Source organism: Bactrocera oleae, chromosome 6, assembly GCF_042242935.1.
Source record: "Bactrocera oleae isolate idBacOlea1 chromosome 6, idBacOlea1, whole genome shotgun sequence".
Taxonomy (NCBI): Eukaryota; Metazoa; Arthropoda; class Insecta; order Diptera; family Tephritidae; genus Bactrocera; species Bactrocera oleae.
Window position 1 is genome coordinate 67,883,515 of NC_091540.1, and position 25,374 is coordinate 67,908,888.

At 33.7% G+C, this 25,374-nt stretch overlaps 1 protein-coding gene across 1 annotated transcript in view; it reads left to right on the forward strand.

Moving 5' to 3' along the window:
• The first annotated feature begins 207 nt into the window (after window positions 1–207).
• LOC106623731 (putative uncharacterized protein DDB_G0271606) overlaps window positions 208–25,374 on the forward strand; it is a 106,768-nt gene continuing 81,601 nt past the window's right edge. The window contains exons 1-2 of the mRNA XM_036364373.2: window positions 208–795; window positions 23,945–23,976. The gene's annotated coding sequence lies outside the window, so the exon portion shown is untranslated. The remainder of the gene's footprint in view (window positions 796–23,944; window positions 23,977–25,374) is intronic.

Consider the following 25,374-nt stretch of genomic DNA (forward strand, 5'->3'; position numbering starts at 1 on the left):
TTTGTTGAGATGTATGCAACTGCTATGCATTTCCTCTCTCATAGTACCGTTACTTGCTGCACTCCACAACAGTACTTACACATACATAAGTTGAGGATGGTCGGCTGGCTATTGACTGGCATTTGACGGCTGTTCGCTGTTTGCTTTTTGCCTTTCGTCTTTTCACTATTTCGCTGTTCACTACTGCCATCTGTTCACTGCTGGTCGTCGTGCGCTGTCGTCTGTGCTTGGACGGCCCATTCGGCCTTTCGTGCAATGTAACGGCATTCGGAAAATTCAGTTGGTAACGACTTTTCCGTGCGTTTAGACGTCTTTTCGTTGCGAGCTTCTCACATACGGCCTTCGCGTGTTTTTCAGTTTATTGCGCCATCCGATTCGCGCATCAACTTAGAATTTAGCGCAGCAGTAAGGCAAATACGCGTGTAGAAATCGTGTTTGAGAATTTTGAGATTACCAAATTGTAAATTCAAGAGTGATTTTACGATTCTGAAGGCATTTTTAATGTGAAAACATAAAGTGATGCTGATTGAAAAGTGAATTTAGGGAATATATTAGGAATATTAAAACACAAACTAAATGTAATCAAAGCGTATTTATAAATTCGCACAGAGTGATCGTAAAAGATCGTTATTATTAAACAATTTCGAGTGAATAAATATTACAGTGAAGTGTTTAAAAGTGATTTTTGAGCAAAATTTTATTCAATTATGATGGTAATATAAACAAGAGCTAAAATATAAATACTAAATTTTTGAAAAAAAATGTTTTTAGTTTGAGCGTGTTTCGAAATTCTTGGTAAGTTGCGATATAATAAACAAAAAATGTTGAAATAATAATGTTTATCAATGTTTTGGTTCAAATACTGATAACGAATAAAAAAAATAAGAAAAAAAGACACAGATTAACGAAGCTGAACAAAATGTTCAGAGATTGTATCGCAGCCTTGGGCAAAAATCGTTGTCTGATTTTGTGAAGATATCTTGTCAAATAAAAAACTTTTCCATACAAGGACTTGACTGTGATGGATCAGTTTGTATAACAGCTATATTCTATAGTGGCTCGATATTCGCGGTTCCGACAACTGACCAAAAATGATTTTTCAAAATGGACTTGTGCGAAGTTTCAGTTCGATATCTCAAAAACTTAGGGACTAGTTCAGGTATTTACAGACAGATAGGCTGACATGTCTAAATAAACTCAGCTCGTCACGCTGATCTCTTATATACATATACACTGTATTATGTTCAAGGTTTAAAAAGTATTGAAAAGAGTTTTTAATATAATTTTTGAACATAAAGGGATTTTCTTAAAGACTCTTGACATCAGTGGTAAAGATGCAACTGAATTTAGCTTGGGTATTAAATTAATATTTTGCTTATATTATAGTATAATTAAATTTGGAATTGGTATAAAATAATTATACAGTGACTATATAATACTATAAATAATAAAATATTACTTCCATAAGATTCATGCTAGACGTCCAATGTTTCCGTTGATGCTCCTTTTTTATTAATTGTAATATAATAATCATGTTATTAAAAAGTTAAAATGAAACTAATATTTCCCAAAGTTTCGCGTAATAAAATTCTTTATGAAAATTTCCAACATTAATATATTTTATTTCGCCGCGGACGCGGCTTAAAAGTAATATCGCCAAAAAGTATACTTGAAAAACTAAAAATTCCCATTATAAAAAAGAAAAAATAAAACTAAATAAATAAAATTTAACTGATGTGTTTATCTATTGAAAAATTGTTTCCTGTTGGAGCAGTAAGGCTTTCAAAATTATGCTAGATCTGCTATCTATACAGATGACTTTGACTTTGTATTAAACATTACTACAGAAGGAGGTGTTTTCAGCTCTCTCATGGAGCCTCACAATATGTTTCTGATTTTCGAGATACCATATATCTAAGACCTGCAGTAGAAGTTAGGAAAAAATTTACCTTGACAGTTCCAAACTTTTCTCAATGTAGTAGAGAGCTTTTTTGGTAAAAGTAAGTTATCATCACGAAATTTTCTATGGATTTTTAGCAATCAAGGCAACTTTATAATCTTCGAACATATTGTTTAGTATCTAGTTGCCATGCCAACTGACCGATCAAAATCAGGTTTAAAAAAAGTTTTCCAAATTTTTTCTCGTTTATAGTTACAGAAGTGCATCTTAAATTTTTTTAATTAATTCTACCTAACTTATAGTCCCCAATATTGTAATTATTAGCTATTGCTAAAGTCTTCAACTTCATCTTTGATTATTCGTACATCGAAAAACGACCTCGTCTGCTCTCAATATAATTATATATTTTTAATTTCATTTAAACACTTATATTTTCAACAATTAATATCGGACGATCTCATTTTAGAGTGGAATATTTTTGAGGTTAGGTACTTCTAAAATAAAAAAACACTTGGAATTTGATACATTGTTCTCATTTCTGTTTCACATCATCTAATAACCACTAAATTTCTTCTGTTTGGTTAAATAAACACATCTGTTAAGTTCTTTCCGAATGTTTATTTTTTGAAGCAAAGAGTGCTTTCATCCAAAACACTGTATTTTAGTTTTTTTATTGGCGGTAGTGAATCGATTCAGTTCGCATGCTCGCGGACGCACCAAATCAAATGCTCTACTACTTATGCATATGTGAGTGTGTGCATACATATTGTTTATAGTTCAAAGAATTGTGGCCAAAATCCGGCAAGATTTAGTTAATTATTTTCGGTTTGAGAAGCCTCTTCCATTGCAGGTGTTGATGCCTGCATGTCTTCGAGCAGAATCAGAAGAGCCAAATTAGTGTGAAAGTGTTTTCGAAGAGCTTAAGTAAGTCTTTTCCAGTACTACAAAGTGTGCTTATGTTTGCTAAATAAATGTTTACTAAAATAAATACTTTGGCTTGAGTGTTTATGGAAATTTTTGTGGACTTGTTAACACGATTATTGTCCCGAGACGATCTATGGCTAATGGGTAAGCAGACAAACAAATGGAATGGTTTTTGCAACAATGTGCAAAACTCGCAACTAATTTTATTTAAATATACCATACATGCAAACTGACATGTGTATATATGCATATAATCCTAATTAAAATATGCTGTAATTTCGAAAGTTTTGCGCTCGCACTCATTCGGGTAAATATTTCATAGAGTTTCTTTGTGTCTGAAGTTTCAAAAGCTCATATGTATATTTCCCTGTTATTGTTGTTGCATGTTGTTGTTGTATGTTTAATGGCAATTTATAGTTGCAGCATTTACAGCTACTTCAGCTGACTCATATTTCACAATATGCGTTGATACCGTTAATTCATCAAGAGAGCGTCAACATATTGTGGTAATGAATTACAATAAATTACAGTAATGAATATTAATGCGCGAAATAACAACTACAAATAATTGAAATTTTTTATGCGCGTAATTTACTGTTATGAACAAAAGTATGCGAGTAAGAGCGTTCAGTGTGTTTTAAACTCATGAAAATCAAACCAAAATTGTTTAGTTTTTTTGAAAAGTTCAGTTTTATCCTTTAACATTGTTGTTATCTAGAGTTTATCATCCTCGATCTTCCAATTTTTTGATGCAATTTTAGTAGTACGAACCGATTCTACTTTTAGCTATGAATTTGGTCACACAAAATCCTTACGATTCTTCGGCGTTTAAATCTAAGAAATGTTTGTGTTTTTTTTTTAAGTTTTCGTCAGGGCAGAAGAAGAATAGACTTTAGAATATCTTCTAAGTGAATGCTATCTGTCGAGGGTTTCTTTGCGATGTCTCGGAGGTTCCACATATGTTATACAAGTTTTTGAACTGAAGAACGTTTCAGGGTCACAGGGTGGTTCAGAAAACATAACAGAGTGAGGGGATATTAGTCCTACTAGTTTCATAATGGTCCTCCCAAAATTCACCCTACCTATCTATCTTGGTTTTTTTCGCCCATATTAATTTCTTACGAACTGCACTGGATTTAACGTTTTCGGTGCGAAAAATAATGTTTTATTAAAGGTCAGAATTTTTCTTAATGCAATTTTTCAGAAAACCAAAATCAATTTTTTCCTCAAGGTGCTTTATGGAGAGCTAACTAATTGGTCCAAAGTTGTGAGAGTTATGAAGAACATTTTTGCTGGTTAATTTTGACTAAGAATTTAACTTAGACCATAGCAGACTTTTTTCTTATAACTCTTTCAATTTTACTTTAAATCTTTTCAGGTTTAGTTACTCAAACAATTTTAAAATCAAGGGCATAGAAAAAACCTCTGTACCTTTCCTTTCGACTTCTGTAAAACCTTGTTGAAAAAAAATTTGCTTATAAATTATATTTTCGGTGGATAAGAAATTATGAACCTTTCACCTCCATTTTAAAGGAAAGGATCCAATTTAAAGGGAACGGATATCGAATGGTTCACTATATATTGTCTGACAGAACTTGAGGACAGGTCTGATCTTGTTTTTATACCAAATCGGAGTATCTTAATTGTAACATACTAACCGAATTTTATGAATATCCCTCCAATTCTGATCGATAACTACGATCAAAAGTCCGGAGCGGTGTAACTAATGTATGTGATCTAGGACAAGATATTAACCAACTTAGTGTAGTTTTTCTCTATATTAAACTCATCGCATAATAAATTCATGAAACGGAAATAACTTCATAAATAGTTTTCTCAAATATTTGCGAAATAAACGCTGTCAATTGAAAGCTATAAACATTTTGTTTATTAAGGCAACAAATAAACAGAATGTGAAAACAAATTTATAGTTATAAACATGTTGTTCTTTTTTTTTTGATTGTATACCATTTTGTAGCAAAATTTCGAATAGCGTATTGAACCGGATAGACTACATTGTATAAATGTTACTTATACGCTATGGTCTACCCAATATTACATGCAAATGTATTACCAATAAGTAAACAAAAATTACTAAGTTGGCATGAAATGGCATTTTGTGTTATCAAAGTTTACCTGGAATAAGGAATTTAGCCGCTTAAACCACCTTTGAGAGTGGCGAATCGAACAAATAAATTGTATAAATTATTTAAACTGCCATAACGCTGCAGAGATAGAGAGTGGTTCCATAGAGTTTTCATAGGCATAGAAACAGTTATGTTATAGTGATTCTCACATGCTTACTTCTATCAAATATCACTTTATAACTCTCTTGTTGTTGGATATACACGTATGTACAATATTAAGCTTGCCAAAAAGCTTGTAGCTTGTTGTTGTTGTAACTTTTGCAGTATTTGGTATAAATGATCAGCTTGGCGAGCTGAGTCGATTTAGTCATGTCCATCTGTCTGTCTTCCCCGCTGTATAAACGCGAACTAGTCCCTCAATATTTGATGTATCGATCTGAAATTTTGCATATGTCGTTTTATCTCCAAAAAGATACTTGTCTGTTGGAACCGCCTAAAGCATATCGCTGCCATGCAAACTGAACGATCAAAATCAAAACTTTTATCGAAAACTTATTTATTTGAGACTATAATATGCGAACATATTGTTTGGATAAGACTACTTTAACTTATAGCTGCCATACAAACTAACCGACCAAACTCAAGACCTTGTATGGATAAGTTTATATTAGCGAAATTACCTTCACGCAATTTTACATAGATTTTTGCCCAAAGTAACGTTACAATCTCCGAATATACAATACAAACTGATCGATGAATGTCAAATCCTTGTCTGGAAAACTCTTTTATATGACAATATTTTTCTACCAAATTTGGTACAAACTATTGTCCAAAACAATCCTACAATCTTCGAACATATTGTTTCCATCGGAACAATATATTATATCATATATCTGCTATTCAAACTGTCCCAATTAAATCATAATAAAGATCTTTTTATACCCTTCTATGTTATAAGAAATGCACCTGCGACTCGGAGGCCACTACTTGTCAAAATTTACATTTAAAAAATAACGTAGATAGGGCAAACACAAAAATAAACCAACAAATCTGTAAGTTATCTCGCCTTAGTACTATCATCAAAACATCACCCAATGTAAATTCGTCTGCATTTCACACCTCATTAGACTTCTTTGGCATTTCCTTATGCCAAACATTTGCATATCTTTTCGCAGTTATTAAAATTTTGATATATACCGATCTTTAATATTTTCGCAAAATAATATGAAATCAATTTAAATTTAGCTACGAAAAGTGATGAGAAGAAATTTCCACACATTCACTTTGTTATTGTTATTGTTATTGTTATTTTGTTGCAATTGCAATGGTGCAGTTGCATTCGCCGCTGATTTATGGCGAGTAAATGAATGCAGACAAAAGGCAGAAATGTTGCACAAGCAAATATACGCGTGTGAAATTGTTGTTGCCCGCGTGCTCATGGCGGCGTGTCCTTTGTGTGTCTACTAAAAAATGTTAATATTTATAACGAGCCGAATGTTAATGCTAAAAATAATTATAAATTAATTAAATATAATGCCGACGATGAGCGTAAAGTGATGTGTGGCAGACAGTCGGCCACTCATTTGCTGGCGTACTTGGCACGGCTGTCTATGCGGCGGACCAAGCAGTGCAGTGCAGCACAGTCAGTTGTGGCATTAATGAACTGTCCACAAATGAAAAAAGCGAGACAAGAACTCTTGACTCGACAGTTGCTGGGGCAGAAGGTTGGGCAGAAGGTGGGGCAGAAGGAGATACAGAGGAGTGCTTTCAACAAATATCACACACACATACAAACGCTTTACACGCATGCGATTAAACATACATTACATATTTTTACATTCTATTGTCTATTGTTTGTTGTTTTTGTGCGCTAAATATATAATGTTCTATTTTTCGCACCACCCTTCATTATCCCCTTGTATATACCAATATATAAGTTTATTTGTTTTTTGGTTTCAGTTTTTGGTGTTTTTGCATACTTGCTCGCATATTGTGCTACTCTTGTGTCAGTTTGCTTGTTTTTGTTGCTTCTGTGGTACATGTAAGGAAAATGAAAATTGAGTGATGGATTGGCTTTTATGACTAATTAATGTGAACGGATGTTGTCTGTGTCGATTTCACGCCAACGCAACTCGCACGAAATGCGAAAGTATGCATGTAAATCTTCTCAGCTAACAGGTAAATAATTATATTGTGTGGTTTTCTTGGGCTTGTGGAAATTCGCAATACTCATGATTTCAAGTCAGTGTCAATTTTAATTGTAATGTGAAAACGTTGTATAGCTCACTTAACTTCTAAGTTGTTGCTGCTTCTAAATCTGGCCCTTTTGTAAAGATCCTATACTACTAATAAATTTTCACCAGAGTACAGGATAATCTACAAACTATTGTACACTGTATTCTGTTAGTTTAAATCTAATCTAAAGCATGTAAGAATCCATCTAAGTGATCTTATGCTCTCTTCGTTCATTTTTTAATCTAATTGTAAATCAATATTAGATTTATATATTAATATTATATATATATTAACAGACTTATAATGACCCCTATTCAGATTCATTTAAAAATTATATGTGCTTCAAAATACCCACTAATTTAGTCAAAATTTGTAATAATAATAAATGGAACAAACTTCTTCATTTGTGTTGTTATCATTTGCGTTATGGTTTCGAATTTCATAATATCCCTAAATATTTAAAGGTTTTGACTGAGAGATGCTGCAGATTTCCTTAATAAAGGTGTTGCGATCAACGAACAAACATTTTTGCTCCTCTCTCATCATTTATTCACTAGATTTTCAGCACAGAGATCTGAGTTAAGGCGAAATAATACATCTGGGGAAGAAATAAAAGGGTTTTGGAAACTACTGCTTTCAGATCGACAACTTTAGGTAAAAATATTATTGATTGGGTATTTAAAGAGAGCGTGTCATATAAGAAAAATTGTAGAAAGTAATTTGGAAGTCACAAATTTGAAAAAAAAAATTTAAAATAATATTAAGCATGTTGAAGAATTTAAAGTTTACTTATTTATAGAAATTTTTACGTGTCTCTTTTTGAAATGTGTATGAAATTTCCTATTCAAGAATTTCTAAAGGAAATAATATATTGTAAGTTTATGCCAATTAGTCTTGAAGCCGTTATGTATCTTTGTAACAATTTTTGGTAGAGAAACTATATTATAACTGTTCATTAAACAAATAATAATAGAAATAAATGAACAATTGAAATTTAACAAACACATAATCTCAGAAAGGAGAAGCATTTACCTACAATAGATTTTAAATCGAACACAACAAAAGGCGGAACTGGTCAGAGGGTGTTCCGAAAAAATGCTTTTTGGAAAATTTTTTTTTGAAGAGACAATTTATTTATTGAATAAATTAATAAAAATATGCATTTACAGATTTTATTGTACTTTATTAATCAGCGATTCATTTTGAAAGTTTCATTCATGAATACAAGAACTTTACTCCGATCTTTCAGTTTTAAGGGCAGCTATATGCTATAGTCATCCGATTTCAATAATTTCTTCGGAGGTTGCATGACTGCCTTAGGTAATAATTCATTCCCGAAAAAAAAAGTTTTTTGTGAAAAAGTTTACACTTCAGAGTGGCTTCAAAAATGGATATTATTATCAAGAATCTTATTTCCGTTATCATTAGCTGACAAGTACATATGTATATCTAAGAAGATAGTGTGAAAATGTCAAGTTGATCTATCCAGCCGTTTCGGAGAAAATTTTTCACCGACTCTGAAAACAGCGTTGCTAGAAAAACTGGTTACGCTAAGTTAAAAAATTCTTACAAATACGCTCGTAGCTCCAAAACTATGTGACGGATCAACTTTTTCTCATTTTTAGAAAATGTTCGCAAATATATGTACATTCGAAATATATGCAAAATAAAAAATAAATTTTTTTCAATACTCGTATAATCATTTAATTCGGTTTTGGAGCCGGTAAATAATGGAAAGTGCTGAGTGCTGATTTGTGGCTACCCTAACTGGAAAAGAGAGTGAGATAAGCAACATACGATTTCTACTCTCCATTTTCATTACATTCATATAGAAAATAATTTTCTATTAATTTTTCCCAAATAATTAATAAAAAAAAGATTCTATTCTTAATAAAAATAAAAAAGTTTCGAAAAAATAACAATATATTTTATTGAACAGTTTTATCTACTCCTTAGAATTTTATGGTTGTTAAGTATTTTCAAAACAAATACTTTATTTGATTCTCCAAAAATTATTCACATCGTTCAATTTAATGCAGCAACGCCTACCAAATTAATATGCCAGACGATAATTTGCAAACACATACACCTTCAACTTGCTCTGTGTGAACATGTGTTTTGTTGTCATGCTTATGAGCAATTTTGATTTGTTAAGCCAACAAGCGCTTTGTTTTGATGTTATCGTTGTATGTTGTAAACGGTTTCCGTTGCATGTTAGCTACGAAACTTTAACGGAAGTAAACATTACAAAATCCATGCTTTGAGCTTTGCCACTACCCACCCCCGCCACTCAAAAGTTAACGAAATAATTGACAAAACAAATTTTATGAGCGATAAAATGAGTAGATGAGAATATAAGGTGTATACGTATCTATATAAAGATATATATACACATATATACTTGTGTGTATGTGCATTTTTATATATGTGATACAGTTATTGTATGACTTAGTAAATAAAAATTGCGCACGCAACTTGCCGGCAATGATGAATCGTAAATATACACACATATATAAAAGTGCACATACATATATACATATATAGGTGTGCATAAAAAAATAATTTTTGTTTTTGCTTCCCAAATGTGTTGACAGCCGCAATGTATGCGCATTCGATTGATTAAAAAATATGTAACAACTTGCCACATTTGTTTTACTACCGTCAACACCGCCTAGTGACATGCCACACTACACAACGCACTTGTGCGCAGTATATTGCTACAAATAACTGTCAATATGTGGGCCTTTTTACACGCTACTAAACACTTAATTCTATTAATATGGCCCACCCATCAACGATACCCCGACGCAACAGCCACTACTTTGCGGCAGCAACAGCACCGACTAGTTTGCAGCACATTTTTTTCTTCACCGCTAAGGCTAGTAAATTATTAGGTAGTGTGCTGTCCTCTTCACCTTTTTCGTGTTTTGTTGAGTGGCACCATGCAACATTGCCGGCACTTTGTTGCCACATTATTGGAATTCGTAGAGAATTTCGTTCGCATGGCGCTCCCTTTCGCTCTCTCTTCTTCTTTGTGACCCCGCCTGTTAGCTCGTTTGTGTCGCTGAAAGGCTTATGCATGCCAAATTATTAGTTATTGTGTGGCTCATAAATTGCATTCTCATGCTTTTGCGACGGCCTCATGCCACGACTTGGCATTCTTTGCCGCATAGTGTGAATACATGACAAATTTGCTGTGTGTGCGCAATGGCAATTCAATCATCATAAATGTAATTTTATCAATTTCACTGCTTTATTGCGATTGACATGTGTGAAATGAACTGTTACCGTTGTTAACGTTAGTTTGATGCAGTGACTTCATTGGTTCTCAATTCCCTTTAGTGACAGCCACTTGGGACACGGTAGTTAAATAGTGATTGTCGGTTTCAATTTATTTTTAATTTTAATTTTTTATGATACTGGCGTGGTTGGCGAAATCAGCATGAGCTCGCAAATGATTTCAAATCATTATTTTATTATAAATATTCAATGTGAGCTATTCCTGGTATTTATTTAGTATTTATAAAAACATATCTCTATTCAGAACTTTTTTAAGAGGCACACCTGTTGAGACAGAACAGGTAGCCCTCTGGCTAGCTCATCGGCTTTGCGGTTGCCATGCACCCAAACAAGTCTGATAATGAAGCAGCTTGATGCTATTTCTAGATAACCCTCGTCGGTATCTGAGCAGAGAAAAAGGCATCAGTAAGAGTCTATGCGACACGGTGTTCCAAGTTTTCAATGCAGTTGAAGAATGAGAGCATTTTGACGTGTCCTTGTTTGGATCCCTTCACATGCCTAGCTTTCCTGAGACTTAGAACGCTTAACGCTGCAATGTACTTGCCGGCAATGTCCACGAGGTCTATGCGTAAAATGGCATTAAGTGTTATTGTTGGTGTAGCCCGCAGTGCATTCTACAGCAATATAAGGCAACCGATGTCATCCTTAGTCTCTCCCCAATATTTGACCTTCATGAAAGCTTTCTTTCAGGGATAAGCAATAGGTATTTTACCATATCAACAGCTTGAAGACGTGACCACCGAAGAGAGGCACGTCTGTGATCTTATGAGTATATTTTCCGATAAATAAATACATTTAAGTTTTATTTGTATTGACGGCTAAGCCGCTTCTATTCGCCCAGTTGGATACCACGTTAAGGTACTCTATATTTTATGTGTAACAATATTGCAAACAAGTAATTAATAATAATAAAACAATTCAACTGAAAAATTTTTTTTTTTTTTAAGTTGAAATTTACTTTTAAAGTTTTAATTTATTGTATTTAAACAAGTCATATCTACTATAAAATTATTTTGAGTTTTTGATTTACAGATTTTTGCTGAAAAAGTGGCAACCTTATCTAAATAAAACTTTTTAAACATCTTTCTTTGCATAAATTATATTTATAAAAATTTCTCAATACATCTACAAGTAAAGTTCCCTTCATGAAAAATATTATTATTAACATATTTATTTTTAACTTTAAAACTTCATCTAATCGACGAAAAGTTTCAAATTATTTTAATGTTTTCCTAGTTTATATAATAAGTACTTACTATAACAAAACTGAAAAGTTCCACAGAGAAAGCGTTGAAGATTTTGTACAAAATCGAATTTGTCTCTCGAATATCTTCGCTGATTATGTTCTATTTATGAAACCCATTTTCACATCAGTGCAGAGCACACAAGAACAATTGGGAACTTGTAGAATTACGAATAAATTCCATTGGAGTGAATATAGTCAATTGTGAGTGTATGTGCGTGTATGTGTGTGCGCGCTAGTTCAGAAGCTCATCAACTTAAAGTTTTACACAATTGAAATCCAATCAGACATCATTCATAATTCAAACGAATTACGCGCGCACTTTTCAATAACATATCATAAGCTTGGAAATATTTTGTATTTATGCACATACATACGCATCTAAAGATATACATACATTTATATATATATATACCATCATATCATATGTAAGTTCATAAATAAACTATTCTGCCAAAGATTATATCCAATTGCTAAAAATACTTATGAAGTTACGAGTATATGAGTGTGTACCCGGTAGGAAATTTCATTCAGTGTTTAACGAATGTTTATTATAGTTACTATTTTTTTCGACTTTTCAATACAGATAATTAATTATTTCGATTATTTTATTATACCTGTGAATGTTGTGATCATACTTATATATTTGCAGATAAATTAAAGGTTGTCATACTACATCTATTTTTATCAATTTGTTTGAACTAAATTGTTTAAGCATTTAGCAATCCTTTCAAAAAATGTTTCCAAAAGAAGTTTTTCTAAAAAATACATTTTTATTTTGTATCTGTCCAAAAATATATCGTCAGCCTGAAAGCGTTTGAATTAGAGTTATAGTTTCACCATCATATTGCAGTGTCTATTTATATTTAATTAATTTTGACTGGAATCGAACAAATTCTACGCACATCACACATCACAAGTTTCTGAATTATTTAAAGAGTTATAAAAATTTTATTTTTTCGGCATTATTAGGAAAAGTTTTGGTTTTGATATTTTTAAAAATTCTCGAAAATTTATTTGAACTTATTTTTTCAAGCGAAACTTAGTTATAAATAAAATAATTAATTAGTTATAAATAAATACTTCATTCAGTTTATGTCTGATTCTGAGAAAAATTATTAAGCTTTTGTTTGAAGAATACCTCATTTATTGTGTAGATATAATCATTTTTTAAAATATGACTTGAAAAAAATTACATAGCCGAATAATTTTATTTTTGAACGATTTAGGTCTGTGAGCTTAGAGTTACTAAGTGAATGTGATTTCCTTACGTGTTCGCTTTTTAAAGCCAATAAGAGCCAGCTTTCTTCAATTTGGCCTGCCTTCTTGCCAATAATCATGCACATTCACAGCGGCTGTGGTATTTATGAACACGGCTTTGCCTAAGTTGTCGACAATATATTCGTATATATGTATATATATATAGGAGTATAGATAACGGGTGATTAAAAAGCGAATTTATGAAAATATTTCAAGATTTCAAAACATTTATTAAAAAAGAAAATAATGTAATAGAAAATATATAGTTTTTGCTACAGCCAGATTAATTTATCGGAAGCAAAAAGGACATTTAATATTATACGATATCCTTCGTGAGTATTTACCTGATAATATTCGGTTTTAACTCACAGTATATAAACTTTCTCTTTTTCTTTAAAGCTAAAATGCAATGTCCATAAATTAATAAATATGCTCAAAGCAGAGAAACTCTGCTCAAATAAAAGTCATTGTTCCACCATGTATATATAACGGTAAATCCTTATAGGTAGCTAACATATGTATGCATATGATTTTGCGAGCGAAACACTCGGGTAATTTTCCAAAGCTCATTGATTTCGCCTTTTGATTGTGCACTCGAGTTATGTGAGGTCTAGAAGAGAAGCTGAGAGGGGTAAGAATGACTTTTTTAGTTTTTTATTTAAGCTTATATGTATGTATGTAAGTCAGTAGTCAGGCAGCAACTTAATATGGCGACTCTCCGCTGGCATTTTTGAACTTCCTCAATATGGTCTGCCTTTTAAGTAGACGGCAAAGCATATTTACAGATTTCAGTTAAAGACCAAATCCAAATTGCGCCTTTTGTTGTTGTTGTTTTCGTACTTCTACTTTTTCTTCTAATTTTCATACTTTTTTCGCACTTTTTCTTATTGAATGCGGTGCATGCCAAAGTGTGTGTGCAAAGAATTTTCGATTTCATATGCAATGGATTTTCATATGAGTATGTGTATATATGTCAGTAGCTATGTATGTGTGTGTGTACATGCGCCGCTTCGTACGTTGTACAAGTGGAGCTAAATGATTTATGATGTCGAGTGGAAGAAGTACTAAAGTTAGTTATTAAGTGCCTTGTAAATAGCAAAAGCGGTGGCAGCGACGGCGGCAGGAGCTGAGGTGGGGACAGCGGCTGAAATCAGTGTGCTTTACTATTGGCACACACACACATACATATATGTATATATGTATATACACCCACATATGTAGCTGACAGCATTTGAAGTGCTTTCGACTGTCGCTATATGTGTGTGTGTGTGTGTGCGCACGCTCCGTTTGCAGCAAGGAAATTGCTTTGTTATGGCTGGCGCGTTGTTGCATGCAATGCAGCGAAAGTATTGATGCGGCGTTGAGTTCTCGTGTCCTGTCGAATGCATTTTCAGCTGCAATTAATCAAAGTCTGCAGAATTTAGCGCAAAAAGAAAAATTTTAAACAAAACTTAACAATCTGAGAACAAAATTGCGCCAACTTTTAATATCGTTTATTCTAAATTACAGTTATATTGCTTGGGATTTTAGATACCGATGATTTAGTTGGAGGCATTTCAAGGATACATGAAATATTTATCTGCATAGCTCGTTAGCCTTGACTTTTCGTTACAGTTATGATTTGAATTTTATTATATTTAAAATGAATCTTGCGATGTGGCAACTTTGGCTGATACCATTGGGGTTATATTGCATGAAAAAATTTAAAATTTAAATCGGTACATGGGTTTATGAATATGAAGTAGAAACTGTCTAACCATCCAGCGAATGGCGCTACAAAAATTAGACAAAATCGAAAAAAACCAAAATTCGGTCAAAGAACTGAAGGCCATTCCAGCCAAGATTTGTAAAAAGTATATGGAAAAATAAATATTTGCATTAAAATACGTGAAAATGTAGATTTTTCTTAGTCCGGGTCATATTTGATCATATGATATTATGAAAGCTTCTATGGTAGTCGAAAGGAATAAGTTTTGCTACGTTAAAATTGTTGTTAGGATACTATAACTTGCTCTTTAGTATTAATTAATAATATTATTATAAAAAAATACTAGTATTTTTTAAATAGTTAGTTTAATGACTCTGGTCTTGAAGTGTCAATGAAAGATGAAGTACAGTTATTCCAAGTTAATCACGAACATTTCTCTCGCTTCATACTTTGCACATCTCTCTTAGATTTACTTAAATTGCAACAGATTAAGGCAATAAAGACGCTAAGCGGCATCCCCTTGAACCACCCCTCAGCCACCCTGAGGACACTTGAACCTGAGAAATCTAGCGCTGGATATCAAGAACTACCAGCACGATGAAAAACTTTACGGCACATTTGTTGGCATTTATTTTATGTATTTGTTTGATTGCTCAATGTTGTTGCTGTTGTTGTTATATTATGTTGGCTGCCGCTGTCACTGTCGCTACTTAAGTGACTCAACTTGCGACTAAAACATCATCGGCAGCAAAATAAGCGCAAAACACGCTAAGGACAGATACATTCATATATACATACATACACACACATACATTAGTTGCCATACACACACACACACACAGCTATACATAGAATTGAGCAAACCACGCGGAAAAAGCTTTGACAAATGAAGACTGACATTTACAAAACAACAGTTGGGCAACAGCAACAACAAAAAATATACGTAAAATAAAATCTTGAAATGATACAACAATACTAGTACTAACAACAACAACAAATTATTTTTGCAACGCGATTTTGACTTTAAGTGGGCTGCAGAGTTGCTACGCCGCTGCTGTCGTCTATGCGGCTCGCAGGCTGTCGGCAAGTGGTAGTCAGGCGTAGCAGCAACAACATTAACAACAACAACTATCCATATAAATAATAGCATTTACATGCAGCGTAGATTTTTTTGCGTCACTCATTCTCAGTCTTCGGCAGACATTTCACTGATTTCTCTTTGTTGTTCCAAGCTCTAGCTGGTTGTTGTTGCTGTTGTTGTCAATTGTACTAAAATGTAGTACGTGAAAGATTTAAAACAAAACCACTTAATTTTTGAGTCATGCACTCACCAACACACACACAGACGCGAATACATGCAAATGCCATCAGTGGAATTGCGGCAACTCACCTCACGCCCCTCTTGACGTGGCCTACACTTACCCCACGAGTGTAACATGCACTCTTATGCCCCTGCAACGCCAAAAGCTTCACTGCTCTTCGCATTGTCAGTTGACAATTGCATAAATTGCAGACGCATGCTTTCTCCGCTTTCCCGGCTTGTCAGCTTTCTCCCACCTTCTCGCTCTTTTCTTCTGTGAAATTCGTGCAGCGTGCGCGTGTCACTCGCGCGATTTTTCATAGTCCAAACACACACACAGAGCTACTACTTTGTGTATATAATTTTGAATCCTCATTTATCGCAGCGTTTCTGACAAGCTTTCGCATCTGAAGACACTTATTTGCGCGCTTTTAGTCCACTTAGTATTAATTTGACTTTTGCATATGGCGTGAAATTTGTTTCGCTCATATTTTCTCTCATTTACATATGTATATATTACATATTATCATTTTTGTCGCGGTTTTCGGCTTAGCAGCACATTTGTCATGATTTCTCCCTCCCCTTGGCACTTGCTCGCGCCTCGTTGGAAAAGCGTTGGCTTATTTTTTCAAAGCAAAAGAGCAATGTAGCAATATTTAAAAGATCAAATATGCTTAAGGAGCCATTTATCATATTTTTGAGTGGAGTGAGTTTTGAATCATGCGTGCCTTAATGTGAACACTTGTTGAAACACAAATTGCTAAGTATTTACCCATCAATAATTATTTAAAAGCCTCTTATTTAGAACTTAAAATTTTTTTGTTTGATTTGATAAGTTGTTGCTATTGGTGTAGTATACGGATCCTACAAAAACAAAGCACTTAATACATGAAATTATTATAGGTGGGACTAACTGAGGAATTAGCTCATGTATATACAAACAAACGAACGAAAAGACGAACATGGCAATATATATGTATGTCATTTACAAGATCTTTGACGTTTCCTCCTGGATGTTACATGCTTCACGCTTCAAACTTAATATATCCTCTTCAAGGTATACAGATACTTGACGACGAAGAAAGTCTTCATATATCAATAAAACACGTCTTGAACTCATCAAAAATCTGGTAATGTGATTTATTTTAATACTAAATAGTTCAATTGGATAGTTAAAGAGTAAGAAGCAAGGTAATCTTAGTTTTACAAAAATAGACAGGCAAGAAAGAAGTACTGGCATGAATTTACCTAGTCAGTATTATTATTGTTATTTTTACAAGCATAATATTTAGCCTTACCACGTGAGTAACAATAGAGCAATGCCAACAATCTGTCCCTATAACTATAAAAATACATTCCTCAAACACTTAAGGCTCTCTAGATCATCTACGATTAATCCCGATTCATGTTAGGTCAAGCCGTCTGATAGTAAAGAGCAAGAGAACAAAGATTCACATTCGCTCACAATGCAGTATGGATAAATCTTCTCTCATTCAATCGATTCTACGAATGTTATAATATAAACGGAGAGTTCTACAGTTACCCTATACTTTAATTAGTATTAAAGTTTAACAATATTTAGCTCTATTGCCATAATCAATGAAGAGCCCATTATTTTGTAGCAACATTTTATAAAAGAGATAATAGAATATTGCTAGTATACAATTGATCACATATTGCCAATATTTGGGTTTAACTATACATGTATATAGTTTCAAGTTATTATTAAGATCGAGCTAGAGTTTCTAATTCGGTAAAATTGATGAATTGATGAACACTTAGCTAAATTAGAACTGATTTACTAAATAATTATACCCTAGCAGAACTTATTTCAACTCTGTGTATATTCCATGGCACTACTTGCTACGTATCTTTTACTTGCTGGAACATGTTTTAGAAATAATTTTATGCAACATTTATGGCAAACAAAGCATACATTTTGGGGCAACAAATATTGCAAAAACTCTGTAGAATAAGACTTAACAGGCTTTTTATGCAAATAAGCAGAGAAATGTATTCGCAAACATACGCAAATAATATGATAATTAATTTAGTCAAGGCCAGTGGCAACAATTTCATTCACAGAACAAAGTTTTTGTTCTACACGAAATCGATAAGTGAAACTAAGCAGGAACGCGGAAGAGTGGAAGGTCGGCAGAGCTAGCAAAGTATTCGCTTTCATAAAATGTTAATGTGATTGCTTAACACGATTGAGAATGACACAAATATTTGTGTGAAATATTATAAAAGAAAATTAGTAATTGTGAGTTGAAGCCCATAGTGATTTTGCGGATCGGTAAGAATACTGTAACCTTCGAACTACTTTATTTCAAGAAAATTAACTTAAAAATATTTTATGAGGCCTTTTAGACCACATTGCAAACATTTAATTTTTTCAAACTATTTTCTCAAAACTGTTCAATAATTTGACTTCATCGATGGAGATAATTTCAAAGGAAACTAAATAACATCTTGGGGTTTGAATTTTCTTGTAACTGTTATTTATGAATTCTTATAGAACTCAATTTTATGGGATTTATATTTTTAATTCCGGTAATGTTAGATTTTCTCACAAAATCACTTTTCATATGTTGTCAGGATCAATTATTTCTCTTTGTCTTTTTTTCCTATATTAAACTTAAGGAAATATATAAATTACTTAGTTAGATTATTTTAATTGCTTTCTTTTTTTTATACACTGAACAGTGAAAATTAAGTTTTCTACGAAATTTGTAGCACCCAGAGACAAACGTTGGAAACCTTATAAAGCACTTATATATAAGTAATCAGCGTGACGAGCTGAGTCGATATAGCTATGTCTCTCTGTCTATACATACGTGAACTAGACCCTTAGGTTTAGGAATATCGGTCTGAAATTTTGCACATGTGCTTTCTTTTCCAAGAAACTGTACATTTGTTGGAACCGCCGATATCGTATTATAGCATATAGCGTCTATACAAAGTGAACAATCTAAATCAAGCCCTTGTATGGAACATTTTTTCATTTGAGAATATATCTTCATAAAATGTTGTTATCCAAGACAATAATGTTTTCTCGGAAAAAATTGTACTGATCGGACCACTATAGTATATAGCTGCATACAAAGTGACCGATCAAAATCAAGTTCTTGTATGGAAAACGTTTCTATTTTTGTAGTGTATTAGAGCTGCGGCGCAACCAAAATTAAATTTTTTTGTGTTATTTCCGAAATTTTCTGAAATATGTAAAGTTTTGACTTTAAACGCGCCTCACCCTGAAACCACGCAATATTAAAAATCTCGATGACAGTTCAAGTCGATGATAGATCAATTCGATGTATTGGGCTGTCATCGATTTGTTAAATTTTCAGCTGATAATCGACATGTATGTTCTATGTTTTAAGGTAATCTAGTACTGTCGTGCTAAATTTTATGAATAATAATATTAAAATGATGTTTCTGCCGTAATTATTAATGACATTTTTTACCGTTAATTGGGAGTAACTTTACTTTCATCTATCAAACGTTCTTAGATATTGTATTTTAATATTAATTAAATTTTTATTCGCTTTGTAATTATGGTCCTTGAGAGTGTTTATTATTTACACATATACACACTTCAATTCAATTATTATTCCAATTATATAAATACTCCGCGTATATAACGGTGCTTTAATTGCAAATTACAGCGAAGGATAAACAATGCAACAACAGATATCCGCGCAACAACAATGTAATGAGTACAAGGACACGCAGTAAACTATTGTCGTCAGCAAAATCGTGACTGTTGCTGTTGTTGCATTTGTATTTTTGCTTTTGTTTCACATTAATTAGAGCGTAAAAGTTTTGCATTCGCCGCCATTGTCGATTGCGGAATGCGACGTTGAATGCAACACCAGTGAAGCGCTGCAATCGCACAATGGCGTAAGAATGTGTATGTGTGTGTGTGTGTGAAGAAAATTTAGGATGGCTAATGTTGAAGCAAATCAAAGCGGAAATCAAAGGCAATTTCAACATATGCAGCATACAACACATACACACACATTTCATATCAAATATGTGGCAACAATTATATAATTTGCACGGAGCAGTTGTTGCCCCAACTGCTTTGGAAGCAAAATAATAAAAGAGTCTATAAAAAAATCGCCTATGAAAATATAAACAAGCGAATGGTGAGCTAATTAAAATATGAGTGGCCAGATTGCACCTTTTCATTTCGAATTTTAATTTCATTAAATTTTTCTGGTTTTGACCCATATGTGTATGGGTGTTTGTTTGTGTATGTGTGTCAGCACTTCAAAGTGAAAAATCTGAAAGAACTCAAATCATTTTTCTTTTCGAATATTAATTATTATGTTCTCTTTTTCCCTTCCAATACTATTCAACTTTGTTTATTGAACTTTTTTTTTTTTTGGATTTTGCTTTTTGTTTTTGTGATTATTTGGCACCACAAACGTTACATTAGCGCTGGTGGTGCGCAACACAGGTGCGCTCGCCATTTCACTGATTGCATCGACGTCAAATTTTATGTCTTTTCCGTTGAGTTGCCGACACATGGTGAATCCCCTCGATTCCCTTTCATCCGGTACACACTCAGCCACAACCGATGGCTTTGCTGTGGTGTTGCAAATCAAATTTTTCTCAACACATACGCAATAAACAATGCATACTTAATGTGTTGCGCAACTGATCTGTGTGTATATGTGTGTCTGTATGTGTGAACTGCGTCATTGGTTTAAAAATAAATACCTTTTGTAGTACTTAATTCGTCAGGCAGGTGTGTCGAGCAGTGAAAATCAATTCTGGAATTTATTTTTATTATGGAGAGGAAAGGTGTAGGTAAAGTGTATTTTCGGCGATTGCATAATAACGCGATCGACAAAACGGTTCTCTCATATCCTTATTTGGATTTGCTTCTCAATTACGTATCGATCCCAAAGTAGCACCTGTTGGCGAGAGTTATTCTGTGCTTGATTTTTAGTATTGAGATGTTCTAAGTGGTATTATGCTAGTTCGACAAGATAGACAAAGTCCTACATTTTCAAATAAAAAGCTGCCAACAGTGACGTAGTTGCCAAGACGCGAGGAATTTTTGAGTGTCCAGGTACTTTGTCTTGCCCTCGTTCACCACAAGACTAACCACTTTTGATCCTGTCCTTGCTATCGACAGCGGCTATGAAATAGACGAAACACCATTACGCCGATCTGTTTGCTGAGGGCCTTCTTCAGGATTTGACGTATTGTAAAAACCTGGTCTATGGAGGATTTGCCAGTTCGAAAGCCACACTTAGTTTATTTAAAATGAGTTTAAGTCTTCCAAACAATATTTTCGAAAGAATCTTGTATGCAATGTTAAGAAGGCTGATGCCGCGATAATTAGCGCAGTCTTCGCGATTTTTCTTCATGTGTATCAGACTGAAGACATTCCTGTTCCTATCATTGGGATGTGTTTAATCGACCAATTCATGCTTAGCAGCTGAAACATGCGGCTTTACAGCTCCTCACCGTCATCTTTAAACAGCACAGCCTGGAATCAATCGACCATTGGGGCTTTTATGTTCTTAAGCCGCCTTATAACTATTTTCATCTCGTCTTGGTCGAGTGGCGGAACTATAATGTCGTCACGGCAAATTGTTGGTGCGTTGTAAGCTACGAAGTCAAAATGATGCAGAGGAAACAGAGAGAAACATTTGAAAATAATTCGGATTCGAAGGTAATTTGCCTGACAACCACTATGTTTTCAGTATAAGTAATTGAGATCGGAAGTAGGAAAAAAAAATTCAAATGACTTCATAATATTATTCTTTCGTTGAGCATATAATATTAAAAGAATTTTTCCTCATATATTCTCACATGCAATTTAAAGAAGTGTAAACGTTTCGTATGATTTAATTGCAGTAATTTTCGCAATGATATCGCTTTGCGGCTCGCTGGCGAATAAATTTATTATTTTTTTTTCACGAAATTGAATTTCAATCCAAGGGCGGCTGCAAAAATATATCCACAAACAAACACACTTTATCCCCATAGACCCATGCAACATCTGCTCTGCGTTTTCCACCCATGTATGTATGTATGTATAAATATATATGTACATATGTATAAGTGTGTATATATGTGTTTATATGTACATATATGTATATGTATGCATATAACCATATATTTCTCCACACTTCGTTGCATTTCACTAGGCATCTGCGGTTGACCGACAATATCAGCCGATTTTGCAATTACGCACCATTTCTGGACCATTGCCGACGTCGGCGTCGACTGCGCCGCCATGCGGCTGTTAAATGCACTTTTAATAAATTATTTCTTTTATTGCAGCGGCATTTAAACACACGCTTGTGAGCATGTGTGGCATTTGGCATGACCCGTTGGCCACCCGCAAGTGTTGAAGGAAGATTTCGTTGAGTATTTTAAATGCTTCACGTCTCGCTTTTTTGATTTTTCATACTTAAAATCGATTTTTATTACTTGTGTGTGTATATAATATATAGTATTCGTATATTTTCCCACTCCACTTGAAGCTTTTTAACGCCTTTCTGCTCACCAATTGCCAGTTTTAAAATGCACCAGTAATTTAACTTTACCACTTACCTCTGGTCACTCGCTTAAAAACATAAAACGCACAAAAAAGAATATTTTTTAATATCGTAAACACTGACCACAAGTTTGTATGTACCGTTATTGCGTATATTTATTATTTACGCCGCGTAATTAGCGCATAAAAGTGGCGCAATTTTGGGAAATTAACTAAGAAGATTTGTGCGAGGTCGCCGGTGGTCTGCGTTTCTACACTCGATTTATCGTAAATACCGTTACAGCATTTCAACATTTACACTTCATAAATTTTACGTTGCTGCTTATGTGTGTGTGTGTTTGTATACATGCTTAGATTTAATTTAGCGCACTTACAGGCGGTTTGATTGGTGAAGCAAATTTTTTTGAAATTTTTACGACTCAGCTGAACTATTTGCGGCCATAAATATTTGTATTAGCTACCAATAAATGTGGAAATTTTGTGGAATCTCGAAAATATCTCATAAAAGTTATTGCTTAATACGACGATATATTTTTGTGCTTTAGTGCGTGCTCGTGTGTGTTTGTGTGTTGATGAGCAGCATTTCATCTGAAATATAGGCATGTATTGCATTTGATGTTGTTAACACAAAAATTTCCCAGATTATATGCAGTTTTCGGTATGGAATGTGAAGGATACAGACCTGCTATCTGAATTCGAACAATAAACGCGAGTGTTTACTTTGAACATGTTACAAAGTATATACATATACTAAATAATTATTGATCTATTTTTAAGAATTATATGCTGTTTGATATACAAAATCTTCAACTAGTAATAAAAAAATATATTTTATGTTGATGTTTATCTCTTTTAATTCTCTAATTCTAATTTTGATCAATTAGCTTGTATGACAGCTATGTATATGCTATAGTGGTCCGTACTAAACTATATGTTCGCGGATTGTATAGTTGCCTTGGAGAAAATCCATAGTAAATTTCGTGAACATATCTCGTCAAATAAAAAAGTTTTCCACACAAGGACTTGACTTTAATCGATAAGCTTGTATGACACCTATAGACATATATATGCTTCAAGGGGTCTACGGCGTTTTCATCTGGTGGTTGCACACTTTGTGGCAAACTTAGGCTATCACAACGAAATTAAAAATTTGTTTGTATTTAATCTTTGGATTATATTTAGCTTGTACCTGATACCTCGGCTGATCAGAGGGAGCAATACCGTGAGCTCTTATATTTTCTAATTTATGCTAAATTTGCTCAATGTATTTATTGAACTTTTCTGATAAAATTCCCTTTCTTGAAATATATTATGCGACATCTAAGCTCATTTATTACATGACAGGAAAACTTGATCAGCTAGTTGTATATATATACATATCTGTATAAATGATTTATCTACAACTTATCTGTATATTACTTTGATTCAGTTAAAAAAATATATAAATTTATTTTTTACTTTCAGTTTTCAAACGCCCTTCTAACTAACTCTTTTCGGTAAGTTAAAATACCAGTTTAGTCCTAAACCATATATAATTATACAAGTTATCAGAAAATATTGAAAAAAATGATATTAGCTACAATGAGATGTCTTCGATTCGTCACTTCTGTGCTAGTTGTGTTTCAGCGCTGTCCTCTAGTCAAAAATTTTATATTATATAATAAGTGAAAACAAAAATGATGTTATATAGTTGAATTTAATCGAGAGAACATGAGAATACCTTACAGCAAAAGTGTTATAACCTAACTTTCCCTATTTAGTTATGTCAGTCTTTTGCGCTTATACCAGATGTGTGTTCGTTATGATGAATCGAAGATTGCAGCTATAAGACAATAATATAGTAACAGTTATTACTTTAAATTAAACTCTTTAAAGTTTAAATAATAATCTGAATTTAATGCCAATATATCATTAAACTCCTATGAGCTTTAAAAATATAATAATGAGGACCGAAAAGACTCGATTACAATCTTATAGACGGCTAAATGAGTGAAGCTTTTGATATGAAATTAAAACCCTTGTCGTCTGTGGGTATCTTTCCTCCTAATGCTTGTGGTGTTTATTTCATCTTCTGGAATAAAGAGGCAAAACGAACTGGTCTAAAGTTAACAAGGATAAGAAGATAATACAGCATACAATGAGATAGCGTCCCGGTGTCCGAGAGCAAGTTTCGACAAAAAAAATTGTGAATCTTTTGTCAGTTAGCGATGCCACATTAGAAAATCACAGCGTTCGACAAGAACACGTGGTCCTTACAATGCAGCTTCGAAAATATCGAATTGGGTAACAGAGGGTGGTAGTGGCTGAAAAGAAGGTCTCCTCTGTAAAGTAAAGTACACGGCTATCTCTCCGACCTTTCTCTCCTCTTCTCTGCAAGTAGCCTAACACTCTCCTCCACAAAATCCACAGCGACCATACTCACTAACTAAACGAAGGAGTACAGACTGAATCTAAACATTACAGTCGATGTTATTACAATTCCGACGGTCAATAACCCTAAGATTTTAGGTGTAAAATTTGATAGCCTGTGCTCTTTTACCCTTCACATGACCGATAACTGCCAAAGAACAAAGCCGCAACAAAATGCTCAAGTCGCTTGCCGGCAGCTCATGGGGAAAAGAAAAAGAAACGCTGTTGGTAACATACAAGGCAATCGCATCGATATGGTCACCTGGATGTACGCGTTACAGGACGAGGAAGCTTCAGACATGCCAGAACACTGCACCCAACCCATCTAACACCTATCTCTCTATGGTCCGACCTTATCGAAGCAGATCGTTTCCTGGGCCTACCCTTAGATGACTTCGACGACAATTAAGCTGAACCTTACCACCCAAGCGGGGATTATATGATCATTACAACAACAACAAGGTCTCCTCTGTATTGTATAGATC